The sequence below is a fragment of the Chrysemys picta genome, chromosome 4 (genome assembly GCF_011386835.1).
Source record: "Chrysemys picta bellii isolate R12L10 chromosome 4, ASM1138683v2, whole genome shotgun sequence".
Lineage (NCBI taxonomy): Eukaryota > Metazoa > Chordata > Testudines > Emydidae > Chrysemys > Chrysemys picta.
Window position 1 is genome coordinate 118,542,574 of NC_088794.1, and position 15,245 is coordinate 118,557,818.

At 44.3% G+C, this 15,245-nt stretch overlaps 1 long non-coding RNA gene across 1 annotated transcript; it reads left to right on the plus strand.

Moving 5' to 3' along the window:
• Positions 1 to 362: 362 nt before the first annotated feature.
• LOC135983178 (uncharacterized) lies at positions 363 to 15,030 on the plus strand. Its single transcript, XR_010600715.1, has 3 exons — positions 363 to 551; positions 8,877 to 12,941; positions 14,732 to 15,030. It is a non-coding gene; the product is annotated as an uncharacterized LOC135983178 (long non-coding RNA).
• Positions 15,031 to 15,245: the final 215 nt, after the last annotated feature.

The following is a 15,245-nucleotide window of genomic DNA, read 5'->3' on the forward strand; positions in this document are numbered from 1 at the left end:
ATTCTGAGGCGATTTCTGCAATAGAGGATCCTCAGTTCCTCCAAGCACGAGCTTTTCCCTCACCTTAAGGGAACCCAAAAGAAAATACATGCTGCATGTACTGCATATAACTGTCACTTCTGGGGTGGAACATGGCAGTTGTTTAGGACCAGAAGGGGAAAACATACACCACATCCAACTGATACAACGAGGGCAATTTGGGAGGTCAGAGGGAAGTTTGTGCAGGACCACCAGGGTTTAGCAGTAAGTCTATCACCCTTACGCTTCTGAAAAGTGCTGTGGAATCATTAACGATCATAATTGATCAGGGACCTTAGTTTGACATTTCCCTGTTTCCTTTACTTCTTTTAGGGGCAAATAGTCCCCCCCCCCATGACTGCAGATGGCCCCACTGGTGAGGATGGACCCACATGTGCTGTACAGAGAACAGAATCTGGGGCCGCATGAAGAGGTCCATGCTCCCCCTGTGAGACCCCAGCATTGTGAGTGCTTCCAGTGCAGTAGCGCTCAGGAGTCAGGGCAGAGTGAGCCTGGAAAGGTGTATGGGTGAGGTGGGTACATCTGCCGCTGAATGGGCCACTGTTCCTCTAGAGAATGCAACTCTTCTCTAGGTGAGGCTATAGCAAGCTCTGGGTTGCAGCGGTGGCTATGTAATAGTGCAGTTGTCATTCTGCCCTACTAGGGGGGAGGAGTCCTCTTCTTCCTGTCCCCATGGACTCCTCCTACATGAGATCCATATATATGGGACTAGTGCTGAGGGTAAGGGGAGGAGTAATTAGCTTCTAAGAAATATTTAATTCAGGGGTGGGGAGTGGATATTTTTTCTCTGCCTTAAGGAGATTTTGTAGTAACTCTGCTCTGGACCATCAGGCCCGCTCTAGATCATGGCTTCCTCCATCCCCTGTGAGTTTGTTTCCATTGGTAAGGGGAACCTGAACTCTACTGTGCCATCTTCCAGGGAAAGCTCAGCGGTGTCTGTACTGCAATTCCAGCAGCTCCAATCTCTTTCTTCTTCTCCTGCTTGCGCAAATGTCATCCCCTTGCGCCAATAAGAACGACTGAGTATCGGTCGGTGTCCCTGACATACACCGCAGTGAGAGGGCCTTTCCCCACTTAGACTGAGTACATACCCACTCTCTTCCCACTTTGTTGCTGTGGTCCTTACGGACTGCCAACAGGAAATAGTGGTGTCACCGCTGCCCAACACCAGCCTTCATTTAACCACTGGATGGGGGCGTTGACAGCTGAGTTTTCCTTCTCCTAGCTGGGCTGCCCTCCCAGATAAAGAGTCCCACCTGCCTGAGCTATCTGGATATTTTAAAGACCCAAGATATCTGTCTTTCTCTCTCCTACTTTTAGTAAAAACACCTCTGCCATGTGAAGGCAAGCGATGGGGAGTTTGGCTGTCAAAAGCTATTATAGTCACCGTACCAGCCCTTTTGGGAGGCACAGGCCTTTTCTTCCCCACTCCCCCTTTCTCTGCATATAAATTTCACCACAGAAAGGATTCACTCCGAGGGACAGCAGCTGCTGCTGCCTCCTGCCTTCCCTTGTGCAGTTTGCCCCCAATAAATTAATGCACTGATTCTCATCTGTAGAGGCTGTCCTGAGGACATACTGAATCAGCGCATGCCACATCTGCCCTGATCACACTTCTTTACTGGGCTCCGCCTACATATTAGGTGGTGCTGGCTCACGCTTGGGGTGAAATTCTGTCTCCATTGAAGTGAATGGCAACCCCCCATTGACTTTAATCAGGCCAGGATTTCACTCCTGATCTCTGTGTGGACAGGAGGCTGCCTATGGTGGACTTTTTGTCACCTCATAATTTGGGAGACTCCACCCACATCTATACTGGCAGAAGTTAGTGCAGACCCTGAGATGAAACTCAGCCATGATTTTTATCTTTACATTGTCCTTTTCAGCTCACCCTCGATCCCTGCCATAGCATCATGAATATCCAGAAATGCGTTCTCTCCCTTCCTCTTTTATCTCCATGGAGAAGTGACACAGGGAAATGATCTTGTGCTCTGACTTAGAAATGCAGCAGTCTCATTTCCTTAGCTGTTTTGTTTCTCTCCCAAGGAGCAGTTGTGACACCATCCTTAGAAAGAACATAGATCCTCTCTTATATTCAGCACAAATACCAGCTCGGTGGACATCCTGCATTCTTTATGCACCATTGACTTCACTGGCAGTTGTGGGTGCATGAAGAATGCAGGATTGGGCCCATAAATGAGGCCAAACAGCCAAGATGATTGCCAGGTCACCAGCTTTACTGTTATGGCACCAAAAATAAAACTAGAAACACATCGAAATCAATTTTAGCATGAAAAATTCAAAAGTCATGTGATGGACACTGCACAGGCTTTTCCGAATGAGCTGTTTGTTTGTTATGAAACATGTACTGCTCAAAATGACCCAAATTCTGCTTCCCAGCATGAAAAAAGCCTCCAGTAAGAGACTGTTGCAGTAAGTGCAGATGCACATTTTGATATGAAAAGAATAAGCACCGTGGTACCAGTGCTAGAAGAGTAACTGACAGGGGTGAAAGGGCCAAATTCAACTAACCTCCGCTCTCTTTTCTGTCTAGTTGCAAAGCTTGTGTACACTTAAAATAACAAAATCAGAGCTGGCAGCCCAGCGTTCAGCACAACCGGCCCTACAGTAATGATCAGTTTATACAACTCAGTGATCCTGACCAATAACTGAGAGTGCCCTTGTGCTCTCCTGTTACTGATGAATTGCTTTGAGCTTTATTGTTATTTATTGCTTGCAATATTATCATAGCATCAAGGAGCCCCAGTCACATATCAGGATCCCTGGTGCTAGGTGCTGTACAAACGCAGAACAAAAAGACAGTCCCTACCCAAAGAATCAACAGATGGATGCAGACAGACAGAGGAGTACAAGGAAACAATATTTGTCATCATGACAAGCAGTGGCCTCAGCACACCCAGCAACCTAATTGTTGTCAAGTTCTTTGCGGACATCATGCTGAAGGAGAGTTTTGAGGAGGGATTTGAAGGAGATGAATGAGGTAGTTTTGTGGATGTTTACGGGGAGCACCTCCCAAGCATGGGAGAAACCTGGCAGAAAGCTTTCATCTCTAAGAAGCAGAGAAGTGACCACATCACCGTAGAATGCACATCCTAGTGCTCCAGGCCACCTTTACAGCTACTTGAGATGGTCGAAAAATGGGAACGTTTTTGGTGAACATTTTCACAAAACACTTTCCTCTGTTTAGATAGATAGAAAATTTCATTTTTTTCCCAACTAGCTCACAACAAATTAGCATGTACAGGTCAGTGCTCTTGGCAAACCAGCATACTCAGCCCTGTATGCTTGTGCAACCTTGCAATAAAAACAAACAAACCAGTCTGCACAACACAGGGCTCATGAAAAGAGCTATGATGACAAAGCAGCTAGCAGCATACACTCTCTAGCATTTCTGAGCCGTTCCACAAGAACAGACCAGTCTGTGTAGCCATGAGGAACTGCCTGATAATAACACAGCATATGCCCAACAATTCCACAGTCAGAGACCAGTATGCTCAGGCCAGTACTGGAGCAATGGAGGAAACCTTTGGCAAGGCGATAAGATTTTCATTTCCAGATTCCAAATTATTATTAATGACAACTGTGGGAAATAAAAATGTAGAAAAATAAGAAAATTAGCTGGTTAAGTATCCTCTTAAAGTAAAAGGTAAAATGACTCATTTCATCACCATCCCTGATAATGGATTTGAATCTGGTGCCTGGTAAAAATCAAATGCCAAGTTCATCCCAGTAGAAATCCATTTTCTACCATGCAGTGAAGTCTTGCCAGTAAGTAATTGCTTGAATCACAGAGACTAGCACAGCTTGCAGTGACTAGTGTCACCATGTGGGGTCTCCCTAGATTAGGGCTGGGTTAGGAAGTCACAGAGTGTTATATTGTTAAAACCTAAGTTTGGGGCCTGTGCTTTTTAGCAATGTCCCTTTAAATCCATTTTACAATAAACCCTGTGCCTGTCTGGCTTCCCTCCACTCTGCTGTGAAAAGACTCTGGAGTATAAACTCCTTCCTCCTTATGTGCATTGGGGCCTGGCTGTACCATCTGCTGTGCATACAGTGCTCACTACCACAGGAGGTGTTAACACCTTCCCCTCATGCTAGTGAAAGAGGGACTCAGTGTTTTTGTTAGGCAAATGGCAGTTAGAAGGAGACAATTTTTTTCCAGTTACAAAAGCCCAGCACACTGCAGGTAGCAAGTGTCTTCATTCAAATGTATCTTGCTGAATCGAGCCTCCTGACTCCTTCTCCCCAAAAAGATGAAGTCAGCATAAATGTTATGTAAGAAACCCAACTGTTTGTGATTATTAAGGAGGTGATTTGACTGATCAGTAACGCTGCTAGTCAGCCATGGTGTAGGTGGTATCTGTGAGAGCTCCCCTCCGCTACAGCTGTGCCAATTCACATTGCTGTTCCAGTCCTAGGCCCTCACTGTCGCCCCCACACTGTTCTCTCACAGCTCCTCACACAAGGCCAATGGGCTGCAGGCTTTTAATCAGTCCTGCCCACTTTAGTTAACTTAGCACATTCAAATCGGATTCCTTCTCTTTCTGGGAGAGAAAACCCTTGTAAGTAGTTTTTCAGACTAACCCAGTCACCTAGCTTTCTCATAGACTAGGTTACAATTACATCAGCAGGTATTAGCCAGGTAAAACATCTTGAGCAGATCTAGGCAAACACCAGCATCAGTATATTCCTTTGCGCAGGAAGTCCGTATCTGAATATTCCTTTGGCCAGGGCTACACTTAAAACTTGGTTTGACATAGCTGCAATGCTCAGGGGTGTGAAAAATCCAGGACCCTGAGTGTTGTAGTTAAGCCAACCTAACCCCTGGTGTAGGATGCTGCTAGGTTGATGGAAGAATGCTTTTGTTGATCCAGCTGCCATTGCTTGGGGAAGTGGAGTTCCTACAGCAATGTAAAAATCCCTTCTGTTGGTATAGGCTGGGTCTACACCAGGGATTGGCAATCTTTGGCACATGGCCTGTCAGGGAAATCCGCTGGTGGGCTGGGACGGTTTGTTTACCTGCAGCGTCCACGGGTTTGGCCAATCGCAGCTCCCACTGGCCGCGGTTCGCTGTTCTAGGCCAATGGGGGCTGCAGGAAGTGGCGGCCAGCACATCCCTCGGCCCAAGCCACTTCCCGCAGCCCCCATTGGCCTAGAACGGCGAACTGCGGCCAGTGGGAGCTGCGATCGGCCAAACCTGCGGACACTGCAGGTAAACAAACTGTCCCGGCCCGCCAGCAGATTTCCCTGATGGCCACATGCCAAAGGTTGCCGATCCCTGGTCTGCGCTATGAGGGTATGGCAGCATAACTACAGTACATAGCTGTGCTGCTCTAGTCCATGCAATATAAATCAGGCCTTTGTATCCGAGCGGGTTCATGCTGAAGAAGTGTGTGAAGAATTATTCCTGAATTAGAGATGGACCTAAACCCCAAAGTTCAGATCAGGCGCCAACCGCCCCCAAAGCTTGGGGGGTGTTTGGGGTGTGTGGTTTTGGTTCTGGCCCATCTGTCATTATGATATTAAGATATAAGAGAGCAACTGTCCCCCTTCATTCTGCTTTATACCACAGACAAATACGCTGCACTGTCAGATCTCATTTCCACCCACTGATTTTGTCACTGAACAACTCAGCGTCACTAAATTAGTCACAGTCTTGTGCACCAGTGAGTGTCAAGAACAATGATCATCAGCCAAGCAAGGAGGGAGATCAGGTTTCTAATGGTGCTTTTACATTAACAGGCAAGACTGAGCTTGAGAAGCGAGACAGTTCTTAGCATTTAATGCTCAGAACAATTCAATAGTAACAGGGAGTCCCAAGGGAGTCATGCAGCTGCTCTTCTTATTTCTTCACATTTGCCAAGGAAAGAGAAGATATGTTCTCCTTAGCCCTGCTAATGTGAGGCCAGATCCTGATCTCAGCTGTGCCAGTGTAAATCCAGAAAAACAAACAAACAAAACAAAACAAAACAAAACAGATGCCAATGGTGTCACTTTGGATTTATAGAAGTGTAAGATAAATTCTGGTCCCATGGCAATGTTTTGCTGTGAGTCAGAGCTTTGGGACAACCAAATCAGCTCCTGAAAACCATATTCTAGGTTTTATGCAAGATCCAGTGTGTATAATAGTAACTGACACCTTCAAGATTATCTAGTTAGTTCATTGTAGATCTTCATCCTGCTGTGGTCTGTTAGGAAATAATAAAATGACCTATGAGTGAGCAACACTGCTGAAAAAAATAGCTGCCCTGTCACCTTTTAAGGTAAAATATCTTGTTAAAATTATTTGAAATCCGGGTAAAAAAGACACACTGATATCAAGTGGGTGGGGTGAATCCCATTAGATTGAATTCTGATCTCTCTCTCTCATATATATATATACATGCGCACACACACACACTCTGCTCCTGCTATTTTTCTGGGACAATGTTCCCACTCAGCATTAAGAAGAGAGCATGAGTCAATATTTACAAAGACTATGTCCCCCAGATGAGCCATGAGGAAACAGAATAGCTTTTCCCACTGGAGCGATAGATTCATTGAATAATTACAGGTGCACAGGAGCTACAGTCAGGTGGTGATGCTGGTAGTATGTGCTGCTCTCAAACAGGCATACATTAGATAGCAAGCTGTTTTTTTCCATGTTCAAGCAGCCCCCATTTTCCTAGGTTGACTGTTGGAGTTGGAGTAGGAGGAATCCAGAGTTCTTTCTCAGACATGAGAAATCACTGTTTGTACCTGTGCCCCAGAGTGAACAGTTGCTTTAAACAGAAGCTATAAAGAAAAAAATTAAATTGTGCTTGTGCCCTGTTTATGATAGGTATAAGGAACTTTCAAAAACTATTTTTTACCACTTGCATTTACCTTAGAAATACCAGTAATGTCAAGTCTTGTCCTTTCTGGGTTTGATAGAGATCTCCTTGGAAGACTCAGGGGAATGAATAGGAGAAAAAACAAGCACCTTTCCCTTTAAAAAACTCCCTAATCAACCATATTTTCCTACAATGATGGAAGAAGAAGAGAGATTATTATTTGTATGTTTAGATATTTGGGAGATGCTCCAACTCTGTGGTGGGGCCATATAAGAACTAGATAGAACTATCTAACAAGATAGAAATGGACTGGGAGCTTTCCCATCCCTTAAGTGAAAGGGTAGGGGAGTGAGTCTTTGATAAAGAGCTCTTTCCTCCCAGGTTTGCTAGGCACTTTTAAATTGTTTGAGTTTATTAATTTCTATTTAACACAAAGAGTTTTAAAATGACTGAATAAGACTCACTTTCCTTCTCAATTAAGCAGGTTTCACCTCTTTGTAGCATGTGATGTCATAACCCTGTTTTTAGTTCTCAAGTCATCCATAGGGTTTTCTGGCAGAACACTATAGACAGGACCTGAACTTTGAATGAAAAAAAACCAGCCCCTTTACACATAAAGAAACAATAAATAGAAAGCTTCACAGGCCTTCTTCATTCACCTCAGGGAAGCAAAAAAGGTCACAAGCCAATTCCCTCCCCCCCCCACCGCCTTTGCAGGTCACTTGTAGCCAGGAAAAAAAAGAGGTTTCATCATGTGTAAGATATTATTGATGTTACCAAGGCAAATAATAGCAGGGCCTGCTTTTACTGTAGACGGATTACACACGGACAAGATAAATGTGGGGCAAGGAATGCTAAATCAAGATTAACTGCTGAGAAATGGGATACTTGGTAGGAAAGAAGCAGAACAGGAGAGAATTAAGCAGAAAAGATACTGACACATAAGTAGCCTTAAATGAAAGATACGAGAGAAAGAGGTGCACAGATAATACATTAATGAGGGACATCAGAGAGATAGATCTGAGCTGCTGTAGAGAGGGATCACACTGCCTGAGGTTCAGAAGAGTGGGTTAATTTCATGAATTAAATAGTAAGAGGCTGTGACTGTTGATGGGCAGTGGAAAATAATAATTAATACTGGAAGTGCAAGAAATGTCATTAGTGCTTGAATGCCCAATTCCCCCTTCTACTCCAGCCTCTTGATGGTATTCCAGTAGCATAAAGAGACCCAAAAGAGTGGATGGAAATGCCCCTCAGGAAATAACTCTTGATTAAGGTAGCATTACACATAATGAGTGTGATTCTAATAGCTGCAACACAGAACTCGCAGCCTAGGGAGAGAGGGGGCTCTGATGGCTTTAAGATGCCGTCACAATCTGCATAGGTTATGGTAACCTCCCTAGGCTTCCCTATGGGTGGCAGCGCTGTTCAGAATCTCTGCAGCACAACCTGCAGTAGCCCTGCACTTCACACACACCTCTACCCGTAGTATGTCCCATACACCAGGGCTTGCAAAGGGGTCTTCGGATGGCAGCCTTCTGGTTGTTGTCCACAATGGTTCCTTTGTGCCACTCCTGCCCTTTGACATGGTGTAAAGGTGGCAGGACAGGAGTGAGGATCCCATCCACTATGGTTGAAAAAATTAATGGTGCTTTGCTTTGTCTGTCATGCCCAGAGACTGCATTGGACCAGATGGCAGAAGACGAGGCAGAGGTGGTTTCAGCATGCACTGCCAGTTTGGAGGCATTAGCTGGGGTGGAACTAGAGATCAAATTTCCTAAACTGTGCAAACTGGTAAATGGCCAAATCAGATGCCCATATATACATCCAGTAGGTTCTTCTAGTTGGGCTTGTGCAGGAAAAACACTGTATTATATGGGTTTATCTTCCAAGTAGAAGAAAGCATTATGCTTGCTTGTGGGACTGAAAAAGGTATTGTTTGACTAAAGCAAATTGTAGACATTACATGTTATTGGCCTAACATCCACCTATCCATTCATCTAGGTATTTATACTGCACTCCTCATCTTATCCAGCTGCCTATGGACATGGAGTTGGACGCTGAACAATGGATAAGAAGCTGTAACGATTGTATGAGGGATTCATGTTTGCATGATCACAAGCATTTGCACACTCTAGATTTACTGCTTCATCCTTGGATAAAACTAACTTTAGGTCTAGATGGACCTATACAAAGTATTATATATTTACTTGGATCACTGCCTCATATGGCAGGCAGAATGTAACTTCTGCAGCGAGTTCCCTAGATTTTGCAGCATTCTAGTTTGGCAGATTGGTAAATGATGTGGCGGTTTCATTTAAATTTAAAATGGAGATTTTTTAATGAATTGAATCTGAACATGAATGATAAATTTGTCAGAGTAGCCACTATGTTCTTTATTTATTTTGATGTTAAATTTACCAGCTGGTGAGGCAGTTTGGGCTCTGGTACACTGACTGGATAGTTCTACTAAAACAATCAGTGGTAAAAATTTCAGAGTTGACAACCCATTGAGATGCAATGTGCAGTTCACACCTCTCAGAGACAGTGTTTCAGGTCAGCTACATCCTCAGGCAGAAAACACGGCATTTGGTTCATATTCAGAATTACCATTACTACTATGAGGGCTAGAAACGTATTTAAATGAACAAAAAAAAGCGGAGATTTTAGAACACAAAACTGCAGTAAAAGGTGATGGAATGGCAGAATTAGTGAATACCCAGAGGGGCTTCAACTATAAGTGGTTATGCACCGAGGCATTAATAATCAAAGACATTTCATTATCCACCATTAGATGAAATTGTAAGTCTTTGCCTGTTATGGACATGCCTTTGAAGTTGTGATAGCTAATGGAAAACAGTCTGTGAGTTACACTATGGGAAAATGCCTTTAAGAGTCAGGACTCTAGTATCAAATGAGAAATATCTTCTGCAGACTATCACAAGTGTAAGAAGGGAAAGAAATAGAAGATGTTCAGCCATTACTCAAAAAAGACTTTAAGACAAATGAATGAAGGAAAGGGCTAGAGAAAGTAGTTAGCAATTATTCTAATGTTTTGCTCCAATGCTTGTTGAAGTCAATGAGAGTTTTTCCTTTGACATTAGTGTGCTTTGGATCTGGCCTTGATAGCATATCACCCAGGTCCACAGAGAACTCTTGGTCAAACTGTTTCTCTCATGTGAAATTGGCACTAGTTTAAATAAAGATAAAACAATCAATGCCTAACCAGCAAGTACACCTGGACTGACAAATGTGCTGCCCAGTTATAGAGAACTAAAAATCATGGGGCCTGCTTCTTCTCTCTTAGGTGTAAAGTATAATTCCAGTTAAGTTCCACCAGTGAGATCAGAATCTGAGGCCTTATGTGAGAGGATAACTCAACAGAATTGGCTAAGCCAGATTTTGTGTTGCCAACATTCATGATACAGTTGTGAGTGTCACAATTACAGGCTGATTTTGGCGGGGTCTCCTGCAAATTTGCAATAAAACACTCGCGTTCAGGAAATTTGCCTGAGCAGCTTATAGTTTTCCTGTTTGGCCACTAGTGGTCACTGGGCCACTTGTACTGCAGAGAAGGGGAGGAGTGAAACAGTTGCCCAGGGAATCCAGAGCCTGCATTTTGTATGTGTTCATTTTGCATGAATGTAAGGATGAATTTCCAACCTGTAATTGTCACATACACAGTGTGGGTGACTGGGGAGATTCACAAACCAGAAGAGACCAACAGGATTTATCAATTTTATTTTAAAAAATCTCATATGTTTGGTCCAATCTCATATTTTTTGGCTCTGACTCATCATTTTTGAACTCTTGGAATGGGCAATATTGCAGGTCTAAACCTACAAGAGGGTGAATTATTAGCTACTGAGAATCATGTCACAAAAATCCATTTGGACCGATGAATATGGTGGATGGTAGCATCTTGATTCGCAGTGCCAGGAATCACAGACACACACCATCAGAATCAGGTTACAATATTGATGAAATGACTTTGAGCTTTTTTCCCCAGGTCTTATTAATTCCACTACTGATGAGAAATCACACACTCAGGCTGAAATCCTTCTTGTCATTCTCCTGGAGCTAGGTTTCTAATGCTTGCTTCTATAAAAACACAGCATCAGATTGAGAGCAAAGCTACCTGAGCTCTGTTCCTGACTTTGCTCCTGAGGGACCTCGGACAAGTCACATCGCCTCACAATGCCTCAGTTTCTCCACCTGTAAAATGGGGATAATGCTTACTTATCTTATGTAGTGCTTTGAGATCTGCACATGAAAAGTACTATATATAGTATTATTATTATTATTATAAATGCTTTGATGACCAATAGAAAGGGAGAAGTTGCAAAAAGGCCTGCTAATGGGGTACCTGTTTAAAATATCTTTCCAGTTTTTACTGCCCTATGTTATATTTGAAGGAAGTCTGATCTATTATTATTTGGATTTAATTTAAAAAAGCAAACTTTTTAAACTGTTTAATTAAGCAAAAAAGGAGGAATGTCATATATCGCCATCTAGTGGAAACTTGATGCTACTTTAATACAAATTCAAGCAAGCTCACAACGCACAGGGGAAAGAGATGAAGTTTCTCAGGGCAGTGTTAGCACTACCTGAATAGAGAGCATTAATCTGTTTCATCCATAACGTTTTTGCTATTGTAGTTTTAAGAGAAGCAACTTTCAGAAACTTCCTAACAAAAACAACAGAGCCCATTTCTGATGATGATAATAATAAAACTCACTGAAGAGGAGCAGGTAACAGTCTGACAGGCAGGCCCTTGGCAGAAATACTTTTTTTTTTGTTTTTTGTTTTTTTTTTTGGCAGAGTGAATGCATTAGTTCTGGGATATGGGGAATGGAAATACTGTAGGAGGGAAATTGCAAAGCAGGCTGGATGAACTGAAACTTTTGTAAAAATTACTGTGTGGAAAAATGCTGGCTTCAAAGCCGGGGGGAAAAACCCATATATTGTTTGCTACATTACTTTTAATTGGCTTTGTAAGGAGGTTTTTTTTTTTTTACTCACTGGCAAACATTCACTGAAAGCTCAAACAGGCATGGGAAAAGCATAGATTTTTTTGTTTGTATGTTTATATTGCATAGCAAATGAGACCATTTGTCCCCTGAATAGACATCTGTAATTAAAACAAATGTGAAGGTGGCAGAGAAAAAAAATTAAAGAAAAAAGTGTGTGTGTGTATGTTTGGTTTTTGTACATAAGGTTTTTGTATTTCTTCATAAAAGCTGAATTTTCCTTCGGGGCATTTACAGTGCATTTTGTATAATTATTTATGAGAAATCTGAGAATGAAAAATAGGGTATTTTGGCAGTTTCAAAAATATAACAAACAAACCCCAAGATGTATATTATATCTGGCTGCTTTGTGTTAACCCTGAGTTTGATTATGAACCTCATAATAGTTAGGGCAATCAAAGGAGATTATATAGATTTTAAGGTTGTAAATTACTCATTTGCTTATGCTGATTTTAACACTGTGATGACTACAGATGATATCTCTTGTTCTTCCTTCTCCGAGTCATGTTCCATGAAATGTTCAAGAAAATTTCCCTAGTGCTTCTGTGCACTTCAGATTCCCCAAATTGTAGATGATATCACAGCACCCTTGTGTAGGGACGCATAGCTCCCGAATCGCTAGCCCACAGGTGCGGCAAACTGCTCCCATGGCTACGAGGCAGGAGTGACCTTCAATCCAGCGTTTGTGTTTGGGAAACTTATTTGGCTGATTTGATTGTACCCTCGCAGCTGGTGTTCACGCGCTCAAGAGATGGGTTCGTTATCTTATGTGCATGTATACTCCCTGGCTTTTCTATGCGCAAGTATGTAACCACTAAGAAGAGTTGTAAACAAAGTAAGGAGAGAAATAAAAACCCCAGGAAAGTTTTCCTGGGAGGCTTTTTGCAAGAGGCTTGTAAAGCTCTCTGGCTACCAACAAACCTGGCGTTCTGTTTCCTTTCCTGTGTCGTCACCACAGCTGGTGACCCCGACGTGATACCCCTCTACTCACCAGCTGGATACGCCGAGCGCGCCCGCGGCTGTTTGCCGCCCCTTATTCGTGAGTATGGGGGGGAAACTTTCCAGTGCCCAGAAGGAGCACGCAAGAGAGTTACAAAAGATTATAAGGCAGCGATCATGTGTCGCTGTCCCGGTCGCTCATATTGAGGACCTCCTAAGGGAAATAGATCGCCAGTGCCCCTGGTATCCGGACTGCGGGTCATTACAGCTTTCTGATTGGATACGGATTGGGATCACCTTGTATAGTGAACCCCGTGCCCCAGTTCAGCACCTGCTGCTCTGGCAGCGTTGTAAGGAGGCGCTGGAGGGGTTCGGCCCCGACGGCCTTAAGCCGGTTTCCCCTTTGCCCCCAGGTGATGGGCCACCCCCCTCCTGCCCGCAGCTGACCCCCCCTGCGCCGCCGCCCGTGGCGGCGCCCCCATGCCTACCGGTCGGGCAGGGGGGCGCTGTCGCCGCGGCGGTGCAGCCGGTGTGCAAGGCCGGTCTCTTGACCGACAAGGAATCCAAGTGTGGGTTCGAGGCGTTCCCCGTCTCTAAGCGAAATAATGGAAACGGGGGGCGAGTAGTGGACTGGGAGGCTCTCCCCTACTCGGTTCTGCACGAGCTCCGGGGGATCTTGAAAGGTGTGTCAAACGGTTATCACTTGCTCCCCCAAGATTGGAAAGACATATGTCGCATGGTGCTGTCTCCCGCGCAATATGTTGTGTGAGATAGCGAGTACCAGCGAGAGGCGCTTGCGGCAGCAGCACAAGATGGGGGGGCTTATCTCGCTGAGCAGTTATATGGCACAGGGCAGTTTTCGGGCATCCCCGAGCAGGCGGTGGGCACGCCCCAGGTAGCTTTTCCCATCATTGGCCAGTGTGCCCGTCGCGCGTTTCACAGGGTCCCCGCTGAGAGCGAGTTCTCTAAGTCCTTCGACCCTGGCGGAGTTGCTGCAGGCGTGTACTGATGTAGGCACTCAAACCCATCAGATGGCCCTGCTGGCAGCTGCCCTGCACAAGGGGCAGAAGCCTCAGGGGAACTGCTTTAACTGCCACCATCCATATTGATGATTAGGTGTACGGCCCTCCCCCTCCGTTGGCTCACTAATGAGCCCGTATGGGTTGCGCAGTGGCCGCTTTTCCCCAGAATATGTGCAGTGTATATTGTAGCAGAGGTAAAGGAAATGCAAACCTACCAATATAGGTTGTGTTGTCTTTTTCAGATCACTGTGTGTTTAAAAGCAATGACTGACTACCCAGAAGGGGTAGACCTCTGTTCTTTTGTTTTTCAGATCATCAGAGAAAACGGATGCCAGCTGAACAGCATTCAATGTACCATGCATTTACTGGCACAATAGGGATATTTTTGTGTTTTATGGCAAAAATTGTTGTTAAGAATTGCATACCAACAGTCTTTGGAAGCAAGGACATGGAAGGTTAACCCACTCCCCATATTGCCCATGGGATCCTTCTGGCTACTTCAGATTTCTAGCCAGAGGGCTGGGGAGGGAGGAAAGCAATTAGACACCTGAGGTTGTACCGAGTGCACTCCTCAAAAGTGGGTGTGCTTGTCCCGGTTTGTTGCTCCAAAGCTCTGTAATAAAGTTATTTTACTGGAAGAGTGAAGGTTTCCTTTGTAGGTTAAAAGAAGCCGAGAAAGGGAGAAGAGGAAAAAGCACAGAATGAGTTAACTGAGAGGAAAATACAGCCTGCAGGCTCATCCAAGGCCACAGCCAAAACTTGGCTGACCCCCAAGACAAGGGGGGGGCTTAAATGTGCCCGAGCAACTATGAAATTTGCAAAACACTGCCAGGCATTAATGAAATGTGTTAGGTTTCTTTTCTCACAGGTAGAGAAGTGCTACCCAAAGACCCTAGCACCCCTGCCATTCATTGAAACCAGGAGACTGAGTCTATGTAAAGTCCATCAACGAAAGACTGCTTTGGCTCCATGCTGGAAAGGCTCTTTCCAAGTCCTGTTAACCACCAACACCGCTGTGAAGTGCCAAGGACTGACTGCCTGGACCCATGCTTTTCACTGCAAAAAGACCCCTCCACCTCGGGAGGACCTTTTGACTAATGATAAGCCTATTTCTCCTTCTAGTTCTGCTGTGCCGTCTGGACAGCAGGAAAAAGGAAAAAAAGACAAGGTGAAGTGCTAGTAACCTCTCCCTTGTCCACTGACAGACCTACTGTTGCTTTGAATTTTTCTAAAAGACACAAAACCATTACAGGGTGATGTGCTAGTAACCTCTCCCCTGTATGATGCTAAACCACACTGTTTCAAGAGAAGAGAAGAAGGAACACTTGCTTCATTGAAACCACAAAGTCCAGGAATTCCTGACTACAAGAGACATTAAGAAC